Genomic DNA, 10,116 nt, shown 5'->3' on the forward strand with positions numbered 1-10,116 from the left:
TCAAATAAATAAAACCAGCTGCATTAAACGGGTAAATGGGGGGTTGTTTCATATACCAAGTAATTATTGTAGGCTATAAATGTACAAATTTTCTTAAAGAATTATTTAAAATATATCTTTTCACATCCAAATGTTTATGTGCTTAGTCCTTTGAGTTTCTTCTGTTACGATATTATTTATGCATAGTTTTTGGTCTACACCTTATATAAGTAGATAGATATCAGCATAGTGCCAAATCACTTGGTTCTTTTTCTCTTTCTTCGTCAGAAACTCCTTTTTCTCCATAAAATCTACTTTGTTTTGTTTGCTGCATTTTGCTCAGTTCCAACAACAATGCCCAGGTAAATTTATTTTTTCGTTAAGAGAAGCTTGTTTTATGCTAATTGCTACCAATTGATGCTTATATTTATTATTTTCTAAATGATTTGTTTCAACTTTGCTGTTAATCAGGTATATTTTGACCATACTTGTGGACAAAGGAAGTCTCTATGTATATGTCTACAGAAGACCAATAACATGTATATGCGAACTATGATTAATACATTTTCTGATATTAAAGCTAATGTACTATTTGATTATCATATGTTGTTTGGATTGTTTGGTTTGGTTCTTTTTTCATCTTTTAGATATACAACAACAACAAACCCAAATCTCACAAGTGGAGTTCAGAAAGGTAAGATGTACGCAACCTTACCCCTTGCTTTAGGTAGTAAAGAGGATACCTTTTATTGTCTCTCCGGCCTCCGCAACCTTCCTCCTTTTTCCAAGCTTGGAACCGGCAATGTAAACGAGCTCACAATAGGCGGAATTTCTTCTTTTAGATATAATTTACATTAAATTAAAAGGACTGGTTCCAATGTTAGAGCTCTAATATATTTTTTTCTTTTCTCCATTGAGCGATAAACATTCAAGAAATCCATCATAATTTAACATTGTGATAATTAATAATTAAGTATCGAAAATGATAAAAATATTTCAAGTAAAACCTGGTTCTTTTAACTATTGTTAAATAATATTATCAAAAGAAGAATGAAAATGAACTCATCATTCACTATTTTAATGCTTTGAGCTTGCATTTTTTCCTTTAAGTTACTGTAACTCACCCTATTAAAAGTAGGGAACTCAGAACATAAAAATTAAATTACCTAAATACCCTTCTTATTTACCTAAATATCCTATTTAATAAAATAAAATAAAAGGATCTATTAATTAAATTAAAGGATTATTTGGATTACTTGGGATACAATGCTTCAATTTAAAAGTTACAGGTGCCATTTGAATTATTTGCCAAAAGATACTGAATATTCCCTATCACCAACGGTCATCGTTTACTTTAGATATAATGGGTTGCTTTCATTTCTTCCATTATGAATTTTAAATTGCCAAATAACAATCCTCATGTGAAAGAACGAGGCCAAAAACGTGAAGATTGGCATGTCATAATTCGTTTGATTATATAGAGCTACTTTTTTCAACTACTTTAAAAACTTGTTGCTTATTAGAGTCTATCCAATCTAGGCAATCTATTTTATGTTTATTTTTAGCATATATATTGTAGATCAACAGGAAAATAAAAAATATAACGAATAAAGATGATCCAATGAATTTTCCTACGAAAAATACAAGAAATAGCCTTTGTAAATAATATTGCAACACGTCCTTGTCGTAGCATTGAAAATTTTAATTACAAGGAAAGTTAAATTACTCATATCCTTAATTATTTTTGTACTTTTTTGTATATCAGTAAATGATTTATTAGTTTATTTATATATGTTTATGTAAGGATGAAGATTTTATGAAGATGATTTATTGCGAACAATACGAATTGAGCGGAGTTGGATCCAAATAAGAGATGTAGTTGCTAGCGTTAACCGATTGTTTTGTAGAAAATTATACGTTTCTATTTGAGAAACCGAAACATATAATTGAGGCTATGATTTCAATCAATATAAATATTAGGCATGAAGTTTCCCAAGATGTAAAAAAAATAAAAAAAAATCTTGACTCTTGATATAAATAATATTACCGTTTATTTAGTCACCAAATTTCATAATTTATGGCGCTTTAGAAATACTACACTTCATTAATGCACTTACTCGAAAAGTCATGCAGGATCAGAGAACATTGTCCAACAGATTACTTTTTTAGAGCAGAACCCGATTAACCGGCTATACAAACAAAATCCATAGTTGTTAAGGAAGAAATGGACTACAAAAACATTTAAGCAGGAAGATTTTATGTGCTAATGAGTGTTGAGTAAGGATGAAGATTTCATATTTCTTGTCAAAATAGGCACAAAAAATTGAGGTGATCGAGTTACAAGACGTTTAATTACAAAGAAGACACACAAAGTTAATTTTTTTTGTGAAATAAAAATTGAAGATGAATAGACAAATACGGAGATAGCAATCAAGAAGAACAAAAATATATATTGAAGAAGACAATAACAACCCAATATGATTATCATTAGGAACCATGAAAACGAACACACAATAAGAATATCATATTAAGGAAGTATTAGGTAATATACACTTTATTTTATGATGTGATAAAGATTAAAACAAGTTATTTATTAAAATTTGGTACATAAAGCATCTAAATTTATTTTACAAATTGGTGTTGAATAAGGATGAAGATTTTATCCTTCTGATCAAAACTATATAAAATTTCATAAGATCTAGGTGCAAGATTTTTTTTTTATTTATTCCCTCCCCTTTGATCCCCTTTGTTGGAGTTGTTGGTCTTTTGGTAACTCAAACCCATGATCCCAGAATTGTAGGTGGGGGTGTTGACCATATGAGCAACCCCTCTTGTCGAGGTGCAAAATGTTTAATTGCAAAGAAGCTACCTGAAGTTGGAAAGTTGGTGTAATAGAAATTGCAGATGAAAAGATAAACGCATACTTAAGAATCCAGAAGATCAAAGATTTTGAAGAAGACAATATCAACCCAACATAATTATAATTGGAACGGCCAAAAGGAACATAAAACAAGAATATCATATATAAGAAAGTATCATGTGAGATACACTTAATTACATGATTGTCATAAAATTAAAACAAGTTAAAAAAAAGTCAAATATATCTAATTAAACTTTGATTGTTCATCTTTGTAGATTCATATTATGTATAATCATTTAACTTGGACAAACAAGTAACGATTCATATTGATCATTCACATAATAAACTTATACTTTATTCATTCGTGGATAATTTTTACTCAGCTCTTTATTCAAATATTGTTGATATTATTTTACAACACAGTGTATTACATGATTTGGGTTAGTAATAAAATAATGTGTGAATACTGCACATTTTTGATACCATCACAACTATCAATCAACTCTGTTAGTGGGGTAATTAATGTCATTACTTTTATGCCTCTTTGGGCTGAATGTTATGCGTATTATTACTCAGCTTATAGCTGCTGTCATTGCCTATGGTCTGCACAAGAAAGCTTCTAGGTCCTTTTCTCACTAGCTGTATTATAAGGGATAAATCTATTTCCATATGACTTGAATGTATTAATGTGTTTCCTTTCTATCTACCGTATTTCCAAATGATATTTTCTTTTAAAATGTTATATTTTACATTCTCCGCGCAACGTGCGTGTACAGATACTAATATATATTATAGGAACTGTTAGCATTATTCTATAAGCAAAATAAGCATTTGAAAAATCAAAACTTTTTATTATAATTGAGTATATCCATTAATCTATTATCTTCTACTGGTACTAGTTCCCTTAATATTCTTAATTCAAGAAATAAGTCTAAACCATCAATACGAGTTTGACTATTATGTTTTAAGAAACATTCAAGGTTAAGACACTGTTTTTTCATATTTTGGTCATCTAATGATATCATTTTGTTTACCTTTTAATACGAAATCAAAAATATCTTCATATACTTCAAATTGTTCAAATCTATTTTTTAGTGAAAAATGGCTTGATCTACTATATATAGAAAGTAATCAAATCTAAAAGATTTTTTAAAAGACTTTGTGATTTCATCATCGTTCTTATTTTAATTTTTTTCTACAAGTTACACGTTTATTATGAAATTTAAGTTCTATATTTATCTTAAATGTAATTTTCTTGCCAAAATCAATACAGTTGTAAATTCCTCTTCTCTATTATTTTTTTCATAATCTACTTTTATACTAAAAATATTAAATATTATTTTTAAAATACATATTAACCTATTATTTCTAAAAATGCCCCCCCCCCTCCCCCCACCCCTCCCATATATGGGAACCTAAGGCACAAAGCCTTATTACCATAAGGTTAGAGCCGGCCTGTACTACACATGCTAACTTCTCACTTCGTAGCTATAACTTCTTATGCGGACAGTCTAATACCACATCTTTCAAGGAATAACACTATTTTTGTGTAGCCCACAACTTAAAGATACTTCCAAAAGACTCATTAAAGAAAAAAACAAATTTTCGATTCACCGTCAATTAGCTATACAAAATGATAAAGTCTTGCACGCAAAACTTTCTTCTTCAGTTGCTTGAATGTATTAATTACTTCAGAAATTAATCAGATTAATCAGGTCAACAACGAAATACATAATTCTGATACATCGTGGTTCTTGAAACCGTTTATTGCAAATATAAAACACCTTATTCTATAAGAAAGTGTTATTAAGAATAAATCAGAAACATCAGGACTAAAAGCTTACTGAATATATTAAAGTGACATTTTTTTAAAAAATAAGACCTATATATACAAACGGAAAACGAGGACCTATTTGGCAATGCTCTATCGTTGCTCAAATTGGAAAATAATTTAACACAAAATTTCTACTTTGGTCCCTTTAATTTGGGCGGATTTCCAATGCAGGGGCTTTGAGTGGACAGCAGCGATGTTCATATTTGGATCCATTATTACTATAACTCATTTTGTCCATAATTTTTTCTCTTTTCGGATTTTTTTTCAAAAACGTGTTTGTCCATAAAATTTTATAAGTTTTTGAAGTTTTTTTTTTTTTTAAAAAAATAAGTTTTTCAAATCAAAATTTTCAGAATTTTTTCTCCACTCATAAAATTATAATATTTTTTTGGAGTGAAATGCATGTCCAAACATAATTTCAAATTCTAAATACTATTTTTCAACTTAACTTCAAATATTATTTATTTTTAAAAATTATAATTTTTATGTCCAACGCCTACGTAGACTCATCTGGAAAACTAGTTTGTAACGGAGAGGGAAGAAGAGGAAAAAGATGAAAGTGAGGGAATATATGGCGTTGAGTTGGGTTGCAAATTGATAATTTTAGTTTAAATTCATGTGTTTTCTTGCAAATTGATAATTCTAGGATGTTGTCAACCTTATTCCTCACTTCTTGACTAAGTAACTGGTGGGCCTTTATCTAGTTAGTTTTTTTGGGTTGCTTTGCCTTCTTAAAGAGAAAGTTTGACTGTTGGAAAAATTGTCAAAAATAGGTTTTGGGTAGAATTTTAGCCATTTCATGCGCTTCATTTTCGAATCCGAAACTTAAATAGTGTCAAAATTGGCACAAAATACGTTTCTATTGTTAAAAAAAAGTTACATAAATACATAAAACGTAGATAATACTGCATTTTACTTTAACGAAAAGTTAGCCGTTAAAGTTAAACGCAATACTCTACTGCGTTTTATTAAAAATTTATTTTTTTTCAGGAAAACGCAGTACAATACTGCTTTCCCTATAATATTTGGGCCCACTTCTGCAGGACTGTAGAGAATTAATTTTTAGTGTAAAATGCAGTATTATACTGCATTTTACATTGAAACGTATTATTATACTGTGTTTTACTCTGATTTTTGGGCCCACCAATAAGTGTTCTGCGGATAACTGACATAACAATAACTCAAATACATAAAACGTGGTATTGTACTGCGTTTTACATAAAAAAATTCTGCACCCCAAGCTCGGACTTGCCTTATTTAAAGGCGTTTCGATTTTATGAAAATCCATTCAATACTTTCTTCAAACTTCCGTTCATACTTCTCTCTTCTTCTTATCAATCATTTTTTTATAATGTCTGAAGAGCCAAAAATAAGTGTTTCATTATATTGGGGGGGGGGGATGAGGTTGTGCTGGAGAATAACTCTGTGAGGTATAACTCACCTCCACAGTGTCATGTTAAATTGCCGCTTACATTGGAGTACGATAAATTGGTATAGTTGTTACGTAAAAAGATGAGTGTGAGGAAGCGTTCGGTAACCTTAAAGTAACCGGTAGATTTCCGTATACAGTGACTCCGCAGGGTTTTACTTATTATTCTGAGTTTAACATCGAAGATGATGAAACTCTTAGAGATTTTGTGTGGATTCTGGATGAATACAGGGAATTTATTGTAATAAAATTGTTGGAAATATACGTCAAGATTGAAGACGTTCCCAATAATGAGGGCGTGTATAGTAGGGATAACCCCCAGTCATCGGGTGGTTATTCTGGAGCAGTTTTTGTCGGACAGATTACTGATGAAAAAGCTTTCCTTGATTTAAACTTATCACCACCGGCGAATGAGCAACCACAAAATAATTTTTCAACTTTATATAATCCACAAGACGACAGGTAAACTTCAATTTTCTATGCTTTAGCATTGTTTATTTTATGTTTTAATTGGATTTGTATTAACACTCATATTTTTCATAGGGGGTACCGTACGGATATGAATTTTACAAGTTATGACCCCGCCCCTAGTTGGAATATGCGTAGTTCTGGCGTATTGGACCGCGGTGGTCCATCCGGGAGTCGTCACCAACAAGAAAATATTCATCATGAAACGTCAAGATAGTACGACTTGTAAGTAAAGTGATATAGCTATATGTAAAGTATTTATCTAGTTGGGTAACTTATCATTTTGTTCTTTTTGTGCAGTGAAAACGAGCTTCTTGATGTTCCTGACCTCACACAGTTGCCCATAGACGACGTATTGACTCGTGATTTGGTAGATGCGCAGAGTTAGGAAGATGATAGTGATTATGACAATAATGCGGATGAGTTTGGAGATGACACACCCTTCCCTGATGAGGGTGATGATGAGGAGGAAGTGAATGTTGAACCTGAGTTGACGAGGGAGCATGTTCCTCCACCTCCCGCTAGACAAAGAGTGTACGAGTCACACGTGCCATTTCACGAGCAGAATATTCCCTATCTTGATAATTTTCCAAGTATGCCAAACGTGGATGCCCTCACAAGGGATGATGATGAAATTCAGTTAGCGATGTGGGATGAGTCTAGACTAGCGGTTTTGACAAAGGGCATGTATTTCCCCGATAAAGCTCGCCTAATTAGGGCTGTAAAAATTTACAGTATAAGAGAGTGCCCTGAGATAATGGTAAGGGAGTCAACTACGGATGTATACAAGGTTATATGCCGTAGAGACTTTATGGGTTGTCACTGGATGTTGCGTGCCAGCAAGAAGAAATCAGGTTTGTGGAAAGTGGGTAAATTTATTAGCACCCACAAATGTGAAATAGACACATTCAATGAGAATCATTTCAACCTCGATGTAGACTTGATTTCTCTTGTCTTGATTCCATATTTGGAAGTGTCCAATAGGTTCAAGATTAAAGAGTATATTACAGCTATCCACCATGAGTATGGTTGTACTATAACCAAAAGAAAGGCATATCTCGGTCGCAAACGTGCCTTTGAACTTATTTATGACAATTGGGATAAGTCTTTTTCATCACTGCCAGGTACATGGTCGCACTGCAATACTTTAACCCCGAGACTGTTGTTGAATGGAGGCTTGAGCGTAGTCGACTGACCGGAATATATTTTCAACTATGTGTTCTGGTCATTTAAACCAGCAATTGATGGTTTTGTGCATTGTTATCCTGTAATTTCCATAGACGGTGCTCATGTCTATGGAAAGTATGATATTAAGGTTTTGATTGCAGTTGCAGTAGATGCCAACGGACAAATATTTCCACTAGCTTTTGTCATTTGTGCCAACGAAAGCGAAGAGACGTGGACGCTTTTCTTGAACCACTTAAAGCAACACGTTGTCAAATAGCGTTCAGGTATTTGTCTAATATCTGATCGACATGGTGGTATTTTAAGTTATGTACGACACTTGCCTGAATGGCAGGAACCCTATGCGTACCACCGTTACTATGTGAGGCACCTGAAGGCCAATTTCCATAAGAAATATCCTCACAAGGCCTTGCATGACTTAATGTGGATGGCTACAACTGAGCACCGGCAGTGCAAATTCATGAGGCACATGGAAGCGATCCGGCAGCTAGATCCACGAGCCTATACTTGGCTGATGGGACATGAGCTTCACATGTGGACATTGCATGCTGATGGCGGTAGAAGATGGGGAGCCCTAACTACAAATGTGTCGGAGTCATTCAATGGCTTGTTGAAGTTTGCCCGTGGATTGCTTGTCACTGCTATGATCCGCATGACATTCAAACAGAGTGCGGAGAGGTTAGTAAAAAGGCATGGATTTGCATCAGCATTGATGGACAGGGGTGTTCAATTTATGCCAACACCCATGAAAAGATTTGAAAGGTACAGGAGGTGAGCACATTGGTATTCATTTCTACAGTACGATCATGACCGGGGTGTTTTTAAAGTTAAGGCCGCTATCCGCGGACACCTGGGAATAATCTACAGACAATGAATGAAGCCAGAAGGTTGTGTTCATGTGGGAAATGGACCATCTACCACATACTGTGCGCACATGTGTTGAAGTTCTTTCAATGAGTTGGTTTTGGGGAAACCAACAATATTGATAGACAATACAGTGTTGCTGCATACGTACGTATAATGGGTAGTTGAAGCCATTAGGTGCTGAGCATTATTGGTCGCCGGAACCTTTTAAAATGGTATGTAACAAGGACTATTTGCGCAAGCTGCATGTGCAAAAGAGAGCGCGTATACAAAACCAAATGGATGTTGATGACACCGTTTATGCGCGTAAATATGGCATATGCTCGCAAACAGGACACGACCGTCGTAAATGTCTTTCAGGTGGCGTTCGTGGCGGTGGTAATCCAGCTCCTGGTGCAAGTTCGTTGAATGTACCCAACTATCAAGGATACCCCTAGCCTTTTGTTTTCGTATTGTTTTTTGTAATACATGTCTGTACTTGTGTATGTTGCAATATCTATCAAATAAAATTATGTTCCATAATCTTAGTACATCTTATTTTTTAACATGACCTTTTGATATAGTTGTTCAAATATTAAACTTATTGGTGTTTGTAAAAAATATAAAAAATTTAATATTAAAAAATAAATTTAATATGTAAAGCGCGATATAATACTACGTTATTTTGAGTTGTCTTGTCATTCCGAAAAAGCTAAAAACCATGTGAAAAAGCAGCTTTCTTGCAGAAAAATTTAATATGCAAAGTGCGGTATCATACTACGTTTTATTGAGTTGTTTTGTCGTTCTGAAAAAGCTGAAAACCATGTGAAAAAGCAGTTTCGTTTCAGAGAAATTTAATATGTAAAGTGTGATATAATACTACGTTTTATGTGAAATCTTGTCTATAAATAACGGGCGCATTCTAGTTATTTTCTACGTTTAACAATAACCAATAGCAAATATTTCCATAAAATCATAGTTTCTCTTTAAGAAATGTCTCAACAACCCCTTTATGTCCCAAGGTGCTATTGCGGAGAAAAATGCAGTTTGTACAATTGGTGGGAGGAAGGTGGACGCCGCTACTGGGCGTGTATGAAAAAGTTTGATAGGCAACCCGACGATCCTACATGTGATTTTGAGGTATGGATGGATGAACCATGTGAGCAGAAATACTACAAAGAGAGAATTTATGATTTTCATAATTTGTGTACGAGGCAATGGGCAAGAGTGCCGAACCAACCAAGAAATTGAGGAGTTGAAGGCGAAACTCAAGGAGGTAGAAGAAGAAAAAAAAGCTGGAAGACCAACTCAAGTGGTTGGAGTAGAGAGTAGTAGCCGGTCGTGACTAAATAGTGGCTTGTACGTGTTGAGCGTAGTAGTGTATCTTTATGTTTCCCTTGTCAAGTGTTTTCATTAGTTGTACTGTTTGTTTTTTGTTATGTGTATCTTTAGGTTTGCTATGTTGTGTTTGTGTTGTCATGTTAAAATAAAATTATTGTTCAAAATTCTGTTACAATA

The 10,116-nt window shown here is 33.5% G+C and overlaps 1 long non-coding RNA gene across 1 annotated transcript; it reads left to right on the forward strand.

Moving 5' to 3' along the window:
• The first annotated feature begins 215 nt into the window (after nt 1-215).
• LOC138876825 (uncharacterized) lies at nt 216-583 on the forward strand. The gene is made up of 2 exons (XR_011402088.1): nt 216-341; nt 451-583. It is a non-coding gene; the product is annotated as an uncharacterized lncRNA (long non-coding RNA).
• The last annotated feature ends 9,533 nt before the right edge of the window (nt 584-10,116 follow it).

Source organism: Nicotiana sylvestris, chromosome 9, assembly GCF_000393655.2.
Source record: "Nicotiana sylvestris chromosome 9, ASM39365v2, whole genome shotgun sequence".
NCBI classification, from domain to species: Eukaryota; Viridiplantae; Streptophyta; class Magnoliopsida; order Solanales; family Solanaceae; genus Nicotiana; species Nicotiana sylvestris.